Source organism: Pipra filicauda, unplaced genomic scaffold (assembly GCF_003945595.2).
Source record: "Pipra filicauda isolate LSUMZ 115617 unplaced genomic scaffold, ASM394559v2 scaffold298_size1015687_pilon, whole genome shotgun sequence".
Lineage (NCBI taxonomy): Eukaryota > Metazoa > Chordata > Aves > Passeriformes > Pipridae > Pipra > Pipra filicauda.
In genome coordinates this window covers 795,054-814,727 of record NW_024104418.1, presented here as the reverse complement: position 1 = coordinate 814,727, position 19,674 = coordinate 795,054, and the positions used below count along the sequence as shown (strand labels likewise).

At 34.9% G+C, this 19,674-nt stretch overlaps 1 long non-coding RNA gene across 1 annotated transcript in view; it reads right to left on the bottom strand.

Annotated features, from left to right (window-relative positions):
* LOC120323601 overlaps positions 1 to 16,544 on the bottom strand; it is a 51,533-nt gene extending 34,989 nt beyond the window's left edge. The window contains exon 1 of the long non-coding RNA XR_005564226.1: positions 16,418 to 16,544. This is a non-coding gene — a long non-coding RNA (uncharacterized LOC120323601). The remainder of the gene's footprint in view (positions 1 to 16,417) is intronic.
* Positions 16,545 to 19,674: the final 3,130 nt, after the last annotated feature.

The following is a 19,674-nucleotide window of genomic DNA, read 5'->3' as shown; positions in this document are numbered from 1 at the left end:
AAAAGTTGTTAAAAAGTTATTACTGGCTCAAAACAACTCTGGGGGGGGGGGGGAAGGAGGCAGATCAGGTTCTTCCAAGGTGGAATAGTGCTCTGCCAACCCAATATCCTACCTCCTTTAGACCCTCTAGTGCAGCTGTCAGCCACTGGCACCATGGGAGCACTGCTCCACATGACAACCTCTGGAGCCCAGAATGGCTATTAGCCATTGGCACATCCGACACCTCACAGCACAACCCTGATAACTCTGAAAAGGTTCAGTTTCTCTGAAAATTTACATGTGCCATGTTACCTTTCTGTCTTCAGTTGTATAGAGGAAATCTGAAATACATCACATTGGTAAGGTTCCTTAGGCGTGAAAACAAGAAGAGCTCAGAATCATATTCTGTTTTTTAAACCCTGCATTCTCTTTATAGCTTAAGGTCAGCAGGTACTTACTTCGTCTGCACATCATATGAGTCATTAACCAGAGCTACAGTTGAATAAGCAATGACCAGTCTCTTTATACAATCAAGTGCAACATCCACCCAAAAAGGTACTTATTCTACCATCATTGATTGTACATAGTATCATGTCATTTCCCCTCAAGAACACTACTAATATCCCAGTGGCATATTTAGAAAAACAATATATCTCTTTAGCGCACATGCTGCTGAATTTGCCAATGTCCGATTGCAATGAATGCTGAGTTTTCTTTCTAGCAATGATTTCTGATTGCAGTGTCTTGCCACAAGTTGTACCAAACGAACATGAAAAGGATTGGGCTGCTTATCAGGTACTGTGTGTCTTGCTGATCTCAGTGTTAAAATCTCTGTGACAATGAGTGAAATTGAATTTTCTCCCATCCCATCTGGTAAACAGAAGGAAATTATGACTATAAAATACCATTACTTTTATCCAACAGTCAAGGGTGTCTGTTTGGTTTGGTATTAACTATAAATCCCCTTTATGTGTCATGGACCTTTCAAATTACATTTGTGAACACTTAATTGCTTTCTTCTCCATATTACTGGCAGTTGCACTTTGTGTCCTTCTATTTTAGTGAATTATGCCTCTTGTCAAGGAGGCAACTGTTTGCAGGAGATAAAGTGCAGATGCACAAACATTCAGGCCACTGAATTTCTTGTGTGCAAAACACTTTTCTGTGCTATTTTTAAATGTTTTTAATATATTTGAAAGCAGGTAAGATATGCAAACAAAAATGGAAACAAGCAATAAAAGGAGCAAACAAACAAAACCCTGAAACAGTTCTGATGAATACAGCTGAAAAGTCTGGTAAGTGAAAATGTGAATGCAAAGAAAATTGAGCTCTGCATTTTAAAAAGCTACTTCTTTTCCTAGAGTGAATACAAGCTGTGTATTGCAACATTTACAAGAAGTGCTGTGGGCATATTTTACTCTATAAATAATCACTGTTTCTTAGAGTTTATTTTCTGGTAGTATGATTTACAAGAAATGAATTTTGTGATTAGTTTATTACTGGTATACTTGTGCACTTCTCTGAATTAGTGAATGATCTTTCAGTTAGTCACAAAAATTAGCTTAGGGCTAAAGAAAAGAACATATATTTCTAGGCACAAACATTTTGGTTGAGTACAGAAATTTTTAGATTTAGCTGTGAAATTGGGGTAGAGGGGTGTTAACTTTCATTCATTAGAGTACAAAATATCATTAACTTTGTTTCCTTTAAAACATTTGCCTGGGTTTGTTTTGTTGTTTGTTTTTTTGTCTTTCGTTTAAGTATTGGCAACCAAGCTTTAATGTGGGCTTGCTACTTTTGGTATTGGGGAAAATTCGTGTATTACATCTTTCTCATTAATCACAGCACTTATAAAATGACAAAATAAATCAGATCTTTAGAGACTTTAAATCAAATAAGATATTTATCATTTGTTGCATAGAATGAATGCACTGATACCCTGTCTCCTTCAGTGAGGGAGGTAGGGTGAAAGGAGGTTTGTAATAATTTCCTACTGTGTTCATTTAACTTTATGATGGTTCATCTCAGGAGACCATAATGAAAAGATAAGAGACTAATGATCCATAAATTTAACAGAAGCCAGACTGAACAATCTTTCAGTCAGACAAAATTAGTTAACATTAAAACATATTTTCTTGAGATGAGTATGTGTATGTGAAATCAAGCCCTAAGATAAGAACATTCCTTAACTTTTCAAGAAGTTTTATTTTAGACTGCAACTTTAACCTCCCCAATCTGACTAATTTCTGCTTTCACAACCTAAATTTGGTATTTTTATTTGCATTCATGTTTTTTTTTTCAAAAATACTTCATATTTGATCTTTTTCTTGTATGTACTGTCACAACTACTTATTTAAGTGACAAAACCAAGGATTTTATTTGATGATTCTTTTTATTGTGATTATATCTCTAGCAGCATCATGACCAAGGTCTTGTATTTACTTGTAGCAAACCTAAACCAATCTATAACTTAAACACAGATGGTATATTCAGTCTCATCCCAGCACTGACAACTCCAGTCTTGTATGGAGAAGGTTTTAAGTTGAGTTACATGTCCTTAAGCTGAGTTAGATAGTCACTACTATCTCAATGACTCTGAAATGTCATAGTGTGGAGACTCTCAGTAGTGAGTATGAGAGTATATGCAGAGTTAAGTCCTCTGTAAAATAATTTCTAAAGGAGGTTAAATTTCCCTCCTTTCTCATAGTGAGCTGTTGACACAAACCAAAATGGGCAGACCAGTTGAAGCATGAGTTGCACCATTAAGACTGAGCTTGACAAGTACTTATATAGTCGTCTGACTACCAGTATAAGCTCACCTTGTCTCATTCTTAACCATGTATCTGCGTAAACCCAGTGTAAATATTAGGAACATTTGCTAAGATTATATCACTGCCAGTATACAATAACACAGCTGGTGCTTCTACTGCAAGTATTCATACCCATATTATCTTTTACTCAAGAACTTCCTATAGTAATAAATTCTCAGGAGATTGAACTTTAGGTTTGAGCATATACAAGCTGAACTCTCTTGACTCATTCGCAAGTGGCTTGTTCATACTTGTCTAGCTATATTCAAGCTCTTTTATATGCCTGTGCATGCTAAAGTCAGGTTTCTGATGGCAATACAGAATAGATCTGTGTTCTCTTTCACTCGTTGGTGAGGTTTGTTAACATCTTTTTCTCCATACCGGAAAAAATCCAACAAAGGATTGTAAAAGTTATGTATTATACAGATGACAGACACAAATTTCACAGATAGGAATTGTATACCAATAAGTTTAATGGACTTAATTTTATTAACTTCATCAATCAACAGGATAGTTATACATATGTTCTCTGAATTTTTTCTCGTTTTGTTTTTTTTTTTTTTTGCTCTACCTATGTGGGAAAAACCACATGAAATTCAGGTTCTGTCCTTGCTTTGATGTCTTCTTTTGCTCAGTTTCTAAGGAGAAATTTTTTTCAGAAAGAAGTAGTTCATTTTTGCTGTGTAAATTCAAAGTATCTTATCAATATTTTGTTTATTCTCCCATCACTTTTTAATGTGACAGCATTTCATATACATGCTGGAAGCAGTGCACTTCATAATCATTTCCTCTTCAGTAAGGTCATTAAGTCTACATTGTCAAATTTTACCTTGATTACAAATGTACACATTTTCCATGCTGCTAATATAAAATAAATGTCATGTATGTTTATTTGCAGCTCTAGCCAAAGTGGTTGATATTAAGGAACCATTAAGGAAACCTGAATCCCAGATCATTATTCATTCAACAGTCAAAAAAAGCATCTGTGCATTAGATGCTATTAGCACATGCAGAATGCCAGATATAATGATCCCATTAAATCAGACTTGATTAATAGTTTATAAAGACTGAATTTATGTGGGTTTTTTTTGGAAATGCAGTGTATATTATCCATTTGCATTATTTTTTGGAAATGCTGCTTCAAGAAGAACAGCCTGAAGGCCTTTCCTTGGCAAGTGTATAGTGTTCTGTCTATATGGATCCACTTTCACCTAGACCAGAAGGTAGGAGGTCATTATACAGAGAAAATTGGATTCCTCCCAGTTTGCATGTACTGAAATATGCTTTTATTACCTGTCCCCACATTAACTGGTCTTTGTATTCAAAACTTCCTCTGGGATTCACCAAAAGTTTATACTTTCTCTGTCTGACTGTTGAAAAATAATGTTACTATGTTTATAGTTTTAGGGGTGCTGTATTAATTAAATCAAGGTAATTGTAGACTTGTTCCATGAGCTTGTATAGCTGAAATGCAATAACTTCATTTCAAATCAACTTAGTCCAGTGGGTATTTTCTTTTGCTGCTTGGCCTACAAAACTGAGACACCGTCTGGGTCTTTACTTTTTCTTTGTTCCCACAGAACTCCCAAACCTGCAGCTCTTGTTTATGGTAAGTGGTTACATTTCCAGGACCACCAAGAATGATTGATAATGTCCTGATTTTTTTTTCTGGGCTAAAACTTTCTTTGTCTTTACCAACCTGGCAATTCACTTGGTGACTTTCCAATGCACCTTGGTTGAGATGAGTTGCATAGAAAAGGTAAAGGCTTGGTGCCTGCTCTTGCTTTGTCAGCCTTGTCCATTTCTACGTTCTCCTTTGCTCTAGCTACAGAGGAGAGAAAATTTTAAGTAAGAGCAATTTGGGGCCACATTTGTAAGATTTACATTAAATTTTTCTTCCAGTTAGGGCTGAAACTCCAGGACTTCAATTACAATTATTTTGGTGAATGGTGTGAAGAAAAATAAATATTTTTAAAATTAGCAGAAAGCTTATGAGCAGGTGAAAACAAGTTGTTTTTCTGTTGTTTGTAAAAATTATAAGAAAGAATATACATATGTTTTTCTTAATACTTAAAATTATTTATTTCATGATGCTCCTAGCAAATATATTGCTTTGGGTTTTTGAGGAAGAAGTGTTGGTGTTTTTACTTGTTTTGGTGTTTTGATTGATTTATTTACTTTGCCCTGAAGGCTGTGATCACTGATATACATTATTATACTTGCACAAGGCAGTTGCATACAGTAAGCCTTGATGATGAATAATCTGGGACACTTAATGAGAGGCAGTAAAATTCTGTTCTGTGGTTTGAAGTTCTGTGTTATAGAGGAGTGTGAATAGCTTTAAGCTCTCTCTAAAGTAAGGATAATATAGTAGACTGATAAAACCTTTACCAAGTAACACTTAATTTTATGGATTGATCTGAAGGATTAAGATTATCAAAAATCTCATCTCTTCTAATCACAATTGGGGACAATTATTTTTCCCCTAACAGTAGAAGGAAATTCCCGTATTTCAGAAAATATAGTTAATCTATACTCTGTTCCTTCGAAGGAAATCTTTATCTTCAAGCTTAAACCACATACAAAGATTATTTCCATATTTTTTAGAGGAGCTGCAACCTCAGACAGCTGAAGACATTTCTCAGTGTATTTTGAATTCAAACTTCCTCTCCAAGTGTTGAAACCCCTTACATTCCAACAAATATTACATTTTTTTATCATATCCTGAAAGTGCTTTTCCTCATCTAGCTGCCTATTTGAGGTTGTTATTTTCCTGAAAGTAGTTGCTGCTAGGAACCAATGCAAATTTAAACAAAGATGCAGTTCATAAAAACAGTGGATGGACACTCTCATCAAGGGGAAAGACTGACTGCTTCAGCAGTCAACACGCCCCTGATTGTTTTAAGCACAAGCCCTTCAGAAGAACTCTTAGTTTTGTTCACTGAACCACAAAATTGAAGTACCATGGAAGAAATCCAGACATACAGCAATGCCAAAATATGTATCACACTATACTGAAAGGCTTCAAAATTACTGTATTTACACAAGGGTATTACTGACAGAATAAATGAAAATTTTATGGTCTAAGAAAAGAAACACAATTTTAGTTAACTAGCATTTTTCTACTGCTCTAAAGCTTTTATTGGGAGCAGAGGGAATTTGTAGTCAGTGAAGTAGATCAGTGAAATGATAATTTGTCTTTGAATTGAGTACTTTTATCCCATTAATTTCTGCCATTATGGTGTGAGATAAGATGTAAGCCAGTGACTGACTGAAAATTAAGGTCCTAAAAAAGAGGCAACGAAAGAAAAGAATACCTTATGCAGTATTATACAAAGTGCATGCTAAAATTAATTTTTACTCAACCTTTTATTGTAGCCTCTTTCAACCTCAATTCTTTATGCACTTGATCATGCCTGCTTCTGCTATACTTAAATATATTCAGTTTACTCATCAGATGTCCTTTTATGGATATTTGATTGAAATCCTCTTTGTTGCAGTTAAGAGGAGAAAAAGGGCATTGTAGTGGAGATATGCTGTAGGTGAATGTATGGTATTGGAAGCTTTCCCTATATACTGCAAATGAAGGAATCATTTATCATATTGCAGAAGAAGCATAAGACAATACTTTAGCTCCTGTTATTTTAAAAATTAAGCTGTCATTATATGCTATTACTGATAATAATTCTTTTTCAAAGAAGTGTAATCACTGTGATGTTTTGAAAGTTCATTTTGGGGTAACAGGAAAAGAGGAAAGGATCATAGACATATGTTGTCAGAAAGTTCAAGAACTCCAAAGTTCAAGATATTTCTTTCCATCTATTGCACTGAAGATGTATCTTTTAAAACTACCATATGCTTGTCTAATCTGTTCTTAAAAATAGTGAAGAATGGTGCATCACATCTTTGAGTAGCCTGCTGAAGTGCCTCATTACTCTTCATTAGAACATTTTTGCTGCTCTGAACCTAAAGTCTTTGCTGATTTCTACTTGTCCTTCCTCCTATGTGTGTAAAGAACAAATGTTCATCTTCCTTCTTTATAACTGCTTTTTAAGTAATGAAAGCAGTTATGTTTTCTATTAGTCAGACCATTCTTTTTTTGGACTAAATTTTTCTCCTAAGTCATGCCTTCTAAAACCCTTTGCATTTCCACATTTACTCCAGTTTTCCCCTCTGGAACTTGCAGTTTGTCAGCATCATTCTGAAGAGAAAGATATCCACAATGAGCCTGAATCCTCTAGCTAGAGACTCCATACTACCAGTAAAGAGGGCAAAGATAGCTACCTCTCTTCTTCTCTGTAGTACCTCCTAGTACACATCCTGAAGTGAGACTGGTATTTAAGACAGCATGGCATTATGAATTTATAGTATACCACTGATCTTTTTATGCCCTTAATATATTTTCTGTCTAGCTGATTTTTCACCACTGAGAATGATGCATTCAGTTGTCATGGCTCTTATCCTCTTTGAGTACTTTTTGCTAGTTTTTTTGAATTTGTCTTGTTGAACAATCCTGTTAAGATTGTCCAGCTAAAATTGCTCAGTACGCTGTGCTTTGAAAAAGCAGGAGCTATACTTCACTAATCATTTGGGGATTTCAATAAATCTTTTCATATGACAACCTGAAAAAACTGTTTGGAAGTCCATCCTGTGTTCATGCCCCAGTTCCACCTACACCTGTCACTCTTTTACTTGTTTCCCTAGTCTGGCAGATCAGAACTCAGTATAAGGACTCTACTCATTGCAAGTTCCACTGCAATGGAAACACTGAGAAAAAGAAGATACTATAGAATAAAACAGATTTCCCAGTTCTATGTTTTTCAGTTTCCATCAGGTGTGTTCTGCACTGTCACCCACAAAATTCATTGTTAAATAGTGATCATTATTCATGGATGCTCCGGGCAGAATTTCAATCTGTTCACCAAATCTTCCCATTGATATTGTTAATTAGCTAAAATACATCATAGTATCATCTCCCTCCTCATGTTGCAAGAGGATTAACTTTAAGGTTCACTGGGCAGCTTTAATATTCACTGGCTGAAAAGGTGATGGTAGACAAAGCCAAGGCAGAACTGAGTACTGGGAGCCATATGACTGTGGAAGTGGACCACTTCTAATCAGGCAAATGAACCTTGCTTGCATGCACTCAGAAGGCAAAAGAGAAACAAGTTTTCCTGTCTTCTTCTCAGCTATTCACTCCTTTTTCCTCTGCTGAATTTGCCTGTTGCTCCAGTTTTGCAAACTGATGACACACTGTGTGCGTCTCCACCTTCTGAGAGAGAGGGCATAAACCTCTTGTAGAGAATGCAGCTTAAGCAGGAACTGGAAAGCTATTTTAAATTGATAATAAAAAAGATAAATGCATGATCACTTGTTGAAATGATAATCGGGAAATGTTATTAGCACTAATGTTTATTATCACAAAAGCCAAGCCTAATCGGCTTTTAAATACATAATTAAATTCATATTTTGATAGTTTGCTGAATCTGGACTGTGTTTTAGTTGGGAATCCCAGGGAGATTGCCAAGTTAAAAATATATCTAAGGGGTCTAGAGCTGGTGTGGAAACTTAGTACTGCCGCCCAGCACACAGAACACTCTAAAGAGTGTTTTATAGAGATCTTTAGTTTGCAGAGGGAAATCCAGAGCAGTCTTTTCAGGAAAAATGTGCACATGCAGCTGCAATCTGAGTGTATGCCAAGAGGCTGAAGCCATAATGTGGGTTTCATAAGTAAAGTTACTTGTGCACAGTTAAGGGAATTATTTGTTTCTTCTGAGGTAGAAACAGAATGATTATGAAAACATTAATACAGTCTTGGAAAAGGGTTTATTTTGTTTTGGTTTGCTCTTCTCCAATAGTTAGTAATCATACTCATGAAGGATAAATTCCAGAAAAATAATTGAAAGGAAACAAGGGAAGAAAAGAGAAAGATTTTTTCTTTTTGCAACAGTAAAAGCAATGTTGTGGTATAACCATGACAAAGAGTAATAATATAAAGCTCATTTCAGAAATCTTCTATGAGAGGTTTTCAAACACTGGGTAACTCTAATGTCATTTGAACTAATAAGGTATGCATTACAACTACTTTTCCCTAAAAATACCAGCTAGTTCTATTTTTTTGATACACCTATAAATAAAAAGAAAAAAAAGTGCACTGCTCATAGGCAAAGTAGTTGAAGGGAACCTTATGGTTTTTTGTTTTAATTGTTTTTTTTTTGGTAAATGAGAGAAGCACGTTAGACTTATTAAATGCTTTACACTGAGTTTCAAAGCACTATAAAAATTATTTAAAAATCATGCTATTAGGTTAATTCTTATATTCAGTATTAATTGACTGGGAATCAGAACTTTCTGTCAAAAAAAGTAAGGGGAGAGAACCAAAGAGAAGACATTATACTGCAAACTCTTATGTTGTAAGGCAGAAATTAGTGTGACTTATTTTTGGTGGAGGTAAGATACATGGTTTATCCACAGTTATAGTAAAACAAAAAGGCAGAGCTTGTAGGCTGTTTGTTCTATTGTATATAATTTAGTTAATTTTATTCTGCCTCTTGGTAAGTTTTTCTAATTCATCTCTTCAGTTTTGATCATCATGGACAGGTGAGGAGAGGAGACATACAATGGGAGGAAATTGATCTGTAAAGATATTGTCCCCTTTTTGTTTTTAGACATATCCACTAGGGAAATATCAAATCTCTCAATACCAATAGTAGGGGGTTTTTTGTTTGTTTGCTTTGGTTTTGGTTTTGTGGCAGTGCAACATTTCTATAAGTGCATAGTTTGAACCTCTTGTGAGGTTGTGGAAGTGGCAAAACACAGTACTCTTTCTTAACCAGGTCAGACTCAATAGAAGAAAAAACAAAAAAGAAAAAAAAAAAGATGCACAAAACAAGTGACCTGGGTGATTCTCAACATCTTCCAGGGAGACTAGCAGTTCCTTTGGAACTATCAAGAAGGAGAGCAGTCTAACCAATGGAAGAGGTCATTACAAATTCAGTTACCATGATTTCTTACAGTACATCCAGCTTCTATTTCCCTGTTGCTGACAAGTCAGAAAGGGTTAATATGTGGAAGCTTCTTCTATGTCACCTTGTGTATCCTCCTTTCTTTTCAGGACCTGCTCTTCATTTTTTTCTCTTATCTGATGAGACAGATGGGTAAAATTACCTCAAGCAAAACAAAATTTATGATGAAAAGCTAATGAAAAAAAGCGAAACAAACAGCAAAATAAGAGGCAAAACTCCCCAAGCTTCAAATCCTATACTAAAATAAAATTTCTTAATTCTTTAATGTAATAACTACAGTTTGTTTACCTCTAAGGATTAAGAAGAAATATGTTCTATGTCTTAAGAAAAAGTTTGTAATAAACCAAAAAGAATTGTAAATATAGGAGTACATTGCTGCAATGAATTATGCAATATTTAATATTTTTCAAACCATCGGGAAGAGAGACATTTTGCTTACGTTGTTTCATGTTTCCTTAAAACAAAAATACAACTCAAAAATAAAAGAAGTCTCTCTTTCTTCAGAAATAGTCACAACTGTATAACTGGAATATGAATTCATACTATGCAGATAAAAGACGGAGAGGATGGCGATGTCAAGCTACAACCTATACAGTCAAGATCAGATATACTTAGAATTTTTTTCATTCCACTTACTCTTTACTAGTAATGCTCTTTGTCCATAATATTAACTCACAATACCTGTCAACAATTAAATCTGACCATATAAATCCTGCCTATTTCTGCTACAACTTAATTCACAAATGTATGTAGTCCACTGTCTGTGGTCATCTCCTGTGGATTGAAACCATTTTCACTATGGCATTTTTTTTCCTTTTTATGAGCATTAAGTTATTAATATAACATAAAAGTAAAAGATGGCAATATGCCAAAAATTACAATACGTACTTGGAAAATAAAAATAGTATTTAAATTCTAACTGTCAACACCATCCTGGGGTGCTTTAGGATAAATGTTTTTAGCAGGTTGGAGCTGGTGATCCATCTAGTCTACTCAGCTCTGGTGAGACACATCTGGTGTGCTGGGTCCAGTTCTAGACTCCTCAATACAAATAAAATTGTATTGGACCAAGTTCAGTGATGGACCATTAAGATAATTAAGGGATTGGAGGATCTCTTATTATAAAGAGAGGCTGAGAGAGCTAGGGTTCCTCAGCCTAGAGAAGGCCTGGGGGAATCTGATTACACATATTTATATTTTATATATATATACATTAGAAATACCTCATGAGTGGGGATGAAAAAGAGATTCTTCTTGATGGTGCCTAGTGAGAGGACAAGAGGCAGAGGGCACTAATTTAAACATAGCAAATTCTGCTTAAAAGTAATAAGAGTGATCATAATGAACGTTCATAATCTCAGTGAGACATGAGTGTGAACCAATACCAGAAGACATTTACTACACAGGCTGTGTAGTCTCCATCCATGGAGATATACAAATCCCAGCTGTACATGATCCTTAGCAACTTGTGCCAGCTGACTTGGCTTTGGGGAGTACGTTGGACTTGTCAACTTTCCAGCCTCAACAATTCTGTGATTGGTTCTGTGATTTCATAGGAAAACGATTTTTTCATAAGAAAAACCTTTCCCTCTATTTCTATTTCATAAATTAGTGTTACTTTACAGAGAAGAAATTTATTGAAATGAATCCTTAATTCATAAAAGAAATAGAATTAAAATTTTTTGCATAAACTTACCTAGGAATTTCCAGCTAATACTGTTATATTCTAGCTCGCAATAATGTTCTTACAGATGTTCCATACCGTATCTTAGTATTCATATGTTCTACTTCATTGTCTTTTATTTTAAAAATTGGACCTAAATGAGTTTGGTCTAAAGTGTATGTGCTTTGCTTAACAGTCACAACAGTCCTCTTTGGAAATTCAAGAAATGCAGGGCTAGTTCTTCTATGTTTTATGTACTGTCCTGGCAGCAGTGGGATGAGCTGGTTGTTATTCCTGTCTTAAAACTAAGATATGTAGGAACTTGTTTCTGTTTTTGGATTTTATTTTTGTTTGTTTATTTCTTTTTTGGTTTTGCCTTTTTTTTTTTTTTTTAAATAATATTTTTCATCTCACTGGGAGAAGGGTTATTTGTTTATTTGTTTCTTTAGCTATTGTTTTTTTACTCTATTCTTGCTAGCTGTTGCCTCCAGAATACAAATTTGGAGCAGACAAGAGAAATAAGTTTCACTTAAGTGTAGCAAAGTTATTTAGATGTAGATTTCTGCTGTCCTTTTAGGAATGGTCTGGCATCGAGTTCTTTATCTAGCAAGGAGCAGATATATACTGAGTTCTGTGTTGGCTCTGTCAGCCCTGGGCAGATGACCTAGATACAAATATTTCACTAGAATAAAGTAGAATGCAAATACCCATTATATTTTTTTAGCATGTAGAACTACAATCATATTAATCTTTTGACCTCAGGTTGTTAAAACATTTTTCTTTAAGCTCTTCTGTGTCATTTTGAATGTCTGTTTTATGTACTATAAGAGTATAATAGGTTTCATAATATATAGAAGTAAGGTATATACACTCAACTAACAGATTAGAAATTTCACATACTGAAGGACTAAGTAATTACTTTATTTATGAAGTCTATCACAACAAGCGACATCAGACACTTTAGAACAGGACCTTATTTCATCATACTTATTTTATCCTAGAACTACTGGACCCCTTAATTTAGCTGGCACAACGGACAGAAATATGAAGCATAAACATTATATCATATAAATTACTAGTATGAAACCTGTATAAATATAGAAATAATTCAGTGCCTGAGTAGCCTGACTTAATCTCCCCCTCCCTAGCTTTTAGACTGGTTAGAGATATGACAGGGAGCAGAACTCTAATTCACAGTGTGTCTTGCAGGCTGTAGCTGTGGCTCTGAACAGCACATCATCTCTTTGCTGAGCTGATGGGAAAACCACACCTTATCCTGTAATAAGCATGTTAAGAAAGATTCAGAGCTTTCACTAGACAGGAAATGAGCTCAATGCTAACGGAGAAAAAAAAAGTCTGTAGAAAACCCTTAGGAAGTATGCATTTCTTTGCAGTTTGGGTGTTGACAGTGTGATCTTTTGAAAGTTAAAGCTTTTTTGAAAGGCTTTTGAAGCAACTTTCATGAAATTAATTCCCATTGCCTACCAGGATCAGCCCTAAATCTCAAATGAAGGAAAATCAAAGGTACCATACTATGTGCTCAGTCACAGCTATAGTAAAGTTATTTTTCTGTTAAGTTCTCAAAGTTACAGAGACAAAACAGAGCCAAAGAACTTTTGGAAAAAGAAAGAAGAGAAATGAGGGTTGTTACTGTTCCTAACTGGAATGGGACTATTGGGCAGCCCAATCATTGTGACAAGTGAATACAGAGCTCTTTACACTGAATAGTATTACATTTGTAGGTATTTGTTCTATATAGATCCATGCCTTCAAAATGTTTCAGTATTTTACAAGAATTACTGACATTTGCTGGACATTATTAAAAGAAAAAAATTCAATGAGATGGAAATGAGCATGGTGCATATTTATAATAAATGTATGCGTATGTGTATGTGTGTGTATATAAAATAACAGAGTTAAAATGCTACATTTTGCCTCAGACCTGCTAGGGGAGCAGATGCTGCCCCTACTGTAGGTTTCTGTGCTGTATGCGGCCTCAGAGTTTTTGGTCTAGCTCCTGGCCACCCTCTTATGTTCTTAGGACACCAAGCCTTTTTGCAAGATACCATGGAGACACAGCAGTTCCTGCCCATGGCAGGATTAGCTCATTAGTGTCGTGTACAGAGACAAATAGGATCGCTTTTGAACATGATATGTTTGAATAGAAATTACACTTAGGTGTGGAATAGCTTTCTTTAGTATAAGCTACCAACAGCTGAAACAGTAGATTGCTTTTTATGGTTCTCACTACTTGGAAGCTTGGAGAGTTTATGCTCATTCTTTGTTACTTTTAGTGAGATTTTCTAGTATCTCCAGAAGAAATATATCAACTAAGTTTTAGAGGAGACAGTAAAGTTTCCTAGTGTCTCTTTTTATTTAGATTTCATGAAAATACTGTAGAAACTACATGAAGATCAAAAAGCCAGAATTTGCTTTAGAGCCTAGAAATATTATATATTTCATCAAGTTTCTTTTTATGAGGTGGTATTGAAAAGCTTTGTAGATTTTAAATCTTGCATTGTCCTAGAGGCAGAGAAATAGTAAATCTACCTCAGCTCCACCCTAAAGTGTTTTTAATTTGATTTGTAACAAACAAATAGAAAGCTGAGAGTCAAAAAAAAAAAAAAAAAAAGACTGTGCAAATTTGGCCAGAGAATTTCCAAATAAATAAAATAATAAAATAACTTCAGCAATTTGATATGATGGCAATAAAGTTTAGGGATTTTTGTAAATCTTAGCAGTGGATGCAATCTTTCTTTCATTCCAGGAAAGCTGTAAAAACATGTCCCATGATGACCTACTGTGCTAATAAAATAGAATTATGACAAGTTTGATATACAAAAGAGGTTTCCTAGCCATAGGATTGATTTAAAAGCAAGTCAGTTTTTCTCTCTGTGCTGAAAAGTATGATTTTGGTATCTAAGCTAATCTTTTTACTCCTATAGTGACACTGAGACAAAGTGAGAAACCTAGGGATGAACTGCTCATTCCCAGTATGCAGTAGTTTGGTCACCTCAAAACCTAAATCGAGGCACCTGACTAATAGGTTACTGTATGGGTACTGATTGTATTCTCCGTACATGATAGTAAAGTCCCTTCAGGATTGGGTGGCTAACTGCAGTGCTGAAGTGTCAGGGGCCAAGTTTCTCACTAGAACTCACTTCCAGTGTTGAGCTTGACCTCCTTACTTGTGTGAAAACTGTGTTCTTCAGTAAGGTTTTATCTACTGCTAACACCTCAGGCTGAGATCAGGTCTAGCCTAATGTCACAGGAAAAGAGACAAGCTGTGGGCAATGTGGCTTAATTCAAATATAACTGTGTTAAAGCAATTATCATGTCACAGGGAGCGGAGGAAAGCAGTCCTGACTCAATCAGTGAACTCTTTTTGAACAGATATCAAAAGAAGGACTAAAGGGGAACATTTTCTCTCTGCTGATATGATGTGACCACGAATCCTTAAGAGACTTCTGCTGTATTCACCTATGGCTCACAAAAGAATTAGATTTCTTCTCAAGGGGAAAAAATACCAAAATTACCCAAAAAATCAATCTGTCAATCATCAATTCCCTCCAGTGTATGTCCTCTTTCTCTTTGGCAATGCAGGAATTGTCGGATGCTTTTCTCTCACAGTCCTTACTGCATGCAGTTCAGGCTAATCGAAGCATTTCATATATGGTTTTCTACTAATAACCCATACTGTATAGTTGGATGCATATAGAGATTCCTTTTGACTATCTAATTGCCTTTTTTTCTCCTAATTTAGCTAAATATATGATTGGCATAAACTCTAACTGTAGCAAGCTGATTACTAAACTCAGGCAAACCAAAAAAAGAAAATCTTATTATTTCATTCCATAATTCACAATCAACAAATACATATTTTTTTCACATGGTTATAACTCTTCACCAAATTTTTCATCAGTGGCTTAGGCACAAGTTTAAGCCATCATGACCAAAGTTTGGCATATTGTTCTGTAAATAACAAAAAGTGTAGTATACTTAAACATTTTTTTATTTGTCTTCTGTCATCTGCAAATTTAAGGAGGTGTCTAAAGAAGACATAGATATGGATCTCAATCTATAAGGAGCCCAGAAGAAAACTTAGACAACAGCAGGTGCTAGGATTTAAGTCCTGTTTGTAACAGTAAAACTGATGTTTCTCCTCTGTCTCTGTTGCCAAGAAACTTTGCTCCCTAAATGCAAACACTATTTGACTACTGTCAATTTATTGGCAAATCTGAAAGGAAACACCTATATTGACAACAGCTTTTTCTTTACAGTAGTAAATACATGCCTCCAACAAGACCTTAGGTTGGGTTATATTTCTTGAAGACAGCATTTACTTTCAAGTCAATAGGAGTAGTAATGATAAGACACATTAAAATGCCATAATGATGGTACCAGGTATCATCACCATTACCATATTGTTATTCTATTTTGTATATGCATGTATTCACTCATATATCTGCCAAATCTGACATACCACCATACTACCTTTAATTGTTACAAATGATTTGAGAGGTAATCCAGTTGGAAAATAAGAGCAAGAGTGGAAAAAAATAGATTCTCTTACACTTCCACGTTACATCCTTTCCCCTGCAGTTTTGGTTTTTTTGTTTGTTTGTTTAGGGCTTTTGTTTATTTTTCTTCCTTTCCATGTTTTTAATATGTAGAATTTCTTGAATTATATTCCTGAAAATAAACTGAAAAAAATTTAGAGATGTAAATAAATGCATGCTCCTGAGTCATCTGAGTTTGTTGGAGACAAACACTCTAAAAATATTTTTGACTGTTTTTTTCCAATTTCACTGATTTGGCAATCCTTTAAAAACATTCAACAAACAATTGCTCTTAATCAGTGGAACAATGAAGCAATATATGACACTACACTAGGCAATCATGCTTCATAATCAACAATGAATCCAGAATGTTTTGCTTACCTGATATCTGTGATAGCTATAAATAACCAGGTGGGATGATGAATTATATATAAGAAAGCTACTGTTTTGCTTCTCATGAGAAAAATTCTCTGAAACATTCTAATTCTCTATGAGCCTCTTCGACTTCAATGTCATCTTCATCTTCAGAATTAGTATCCTTGACACACTGTCAGATATTATGTACATTTAGAAGGATGTTCCTCTAGAATTGCTTTATCACAAACTGCCTTTTACAGTCTTCTCTATTGTGAAACTCCATAAACCTCATACAGTTCTCCCCCCACACTGCACTGATTGAGAAGCTTTTATTGTCAGTCAGATATCTCTCTCTCTCTACTTTCTGCTGCCAGATAGTAATGATGAAAATTGCATTTCAGATGTCCACCTCCTCTTTTTTTTCCTTTCTGGGAGAACAGTAAAGTATGATATTAAAATCTCTGAATGCCAGAAAACTGTTATTTATCTGTGTTTTTCAGCACTCCATCTTCTGCAGAAACATCTGCTTCTATCCATGTCTCCTCTGTAAGCCAAATATATATATGGGATAATTTTTCAGCATTTCCAGACATGTCAAATGACAGTAAAAATTGAATGCTAAAAGCATTTGGTCTCAAGTTTTCTCTTCTAAATCTTGTTTTGAGCTTGGAAATTTGTAACATTCTTTTCATTCAGGTGTTCCCATGTTACTACCAAGGCATGACAAGAGATTTTCTTGTATTTGCTTTTGAAAGTAATGTGTGCTGTAGGAGTATCTTGCTCTTATATTGACTATTTTTGCATTTGTTCATTTTAACACTACTGACTCTTTTCAAGTCTTACAGACAATTTTTTGCCTCTCCACTTTTACAGCTCCAATGTTCATTGATGCAATTAGAAAGGACTAATTTCCATATCTTTAGAATCCAGGATTGTAGAGGGAAGTGAAAGTGATTGGATACCAAGGACAGAAAAAAAAAGGCAAATCTCCATGCTGAACCTCGAGGTTCTACAGTTATACCCCCCCAAAATAGTCTTTTTCAAACTCCAGGATGAGTTAAAAATAGAAAGACTGCACTAGCTTTTTATAGAAGGTAACAAGTGATGGGTAATATTTTCAGTGGAAAGAGGTCCTGTGAGAAGTAGGAAGTGAGATTTGGTGAAATAACTTAGATAATTTTAATCTAAAGCAGAATTTTTTATGAAAAAAAAAGAGAACACCATAAATTAGTATTGAGTGGCTAAGTTTTTTGGAGCATGTTTAATTTTTTTTTAATAAAATATTGAAGAGTTATGCAAATGTAAAAGTCTTATTGCAGTGGTACTCCATCATATGCCAGTAAACTTCCAAAATCAGGATTTTCATTACAGTTGCTTACACCATTATTTTAAGTCATTTATAATTCATCAGTACAAATTCAATGCAGGTTAAATCATAGTATACAACTTTCTAATCCACAGAAAACATTTCTTCCAGTAGGTTGCTTTTATCAAGTTACAGGATCCATACCAAAAATTTTGATATGGACACTGTGGCTTGTTCTTCTTCTTTCTTTGAGACATGTTACCTTTCTATTGAAAAAAACCCAACAAAAAAACAGAAAAAGAAAAAGAAAATACCTTTTAAAACAGCACCTCTGTTTTCTCTATTAGCTATAATAGCTAATGTAGTATTAGAATAGCTTTCCCTTAAATATTCTAGAAGACATTCTAAATCCCTCTAAAAATGGAATTTGAAATTTATTATTTCAGGCAAACTGGAACAATAACTAAAAAGAAAAAAACAAAAAAAAAACCCAAAACCCAACCAACCAACCAAACCCAAGAGCAGAAGCAACTTGGTGAGTGGTAATTAGTTCAATTCTCTTTTAAGTTATCAGATCCTCCTGATAAATCCATTGCTCTTGCTGCAAGTGCAAGAAAAAGAGTGTCCCCCTTGCCCTCATCTTGCATTTCATTGAAGGGCTCTGCTGCTCCCATTTAGCCTACAGGATTGTATTTTATTTGTGTGGAAACCAGGAGCTGCAGAGATGGAGTGTAAGTCTGAACCACCACCAGTCTTTCAAGCTGGGTTGCAAGCACATTGTCATGAGAGTGCCTGGACCAGACGACATGGATATGTTCCTGGATACAATATTATAGATGTCACTTACAATGTGAATGTTTTATTGGATACATGAAAAAAACCCATTCCACTGCTGTGAATAATTAGGGTTAAATTGTTAAATTGTTGTGAATAATATATATGTGCACATTGATGTCATTCACCCTCTTAAAGAAGAAATCACTTGCATGACATTAGGAAGAACTATTTGGTTCACTCTGCATGTCTATTACTAGAATGTCATTCAAAGCAGATGCATTTTGCATTGTAATCTGAGAGTAATTAGGCTCAGTAATGAATACAGAATAGCATAACAGCTTTTCCTCATGGGCTCCATCAGCCACGGTGTTTCCTCTCAGCACAGCTGCTGTGATCGTGAACAGAAAGGGATGATTCTTGTGATGTATCAGTCAAACACTCTCGTTGCTATTAAGTCTCAAAGGCAATAACATAAAGTCTGAATTGGATTTAAACTCCAAGATTTGATTTATACCAAGTATTTTTTTAAAATACAAAACTCAAAAAATCATGCTGCAGTTCATCACTTCTTGTTGCAATGAGATACATGTTTATGTTTCTCAGGAACAGGAGCTCACAGAAGCAATGGAATTTAAAATGGCAATTGTAAATGGCCTCATGGAAAGAAAAATAGTCTTAGGAAGAAGTAAAAATGATGAGTATGCATACTCTTAGTAGCGAAAAACTGCTAAGCTAACAGTAAAACTTATCACATCTTTGATTTATGACAACATGACTGATGCAGCAAGAATAATATTTAATTCTGGTCTTTGTTCAGTTTACAGAAATTATGACATTAATGGCTATCACAACATAACTTTCTTCTCTGATACGGTAGTTTAAAAATATGTCATAAAAGACATGCAAAGAACTTTGAGATGTCTGTAATATGATGGGACTACTGTATGTGCTATTTCATAATTATTTAGGAATAATTCAAGAAGGAAAAGCTGCATTCAAGTGGAAGTGAAGAAGGCGGTCTGGTGCGAGGTGCTCTAAGAGTACCTGAGAGAGTTCATAGTGCCAGTCATCTGTGGATGTGATGGTAAATGTTGGTAAAATCACAGCAAAACTGCGTCTTGTCTTCAAATAAATTTAGGCTCAAAATATTTATTACTTGCCAATGAGTGTGTTCTAAGAATATATACATTTTTTAACA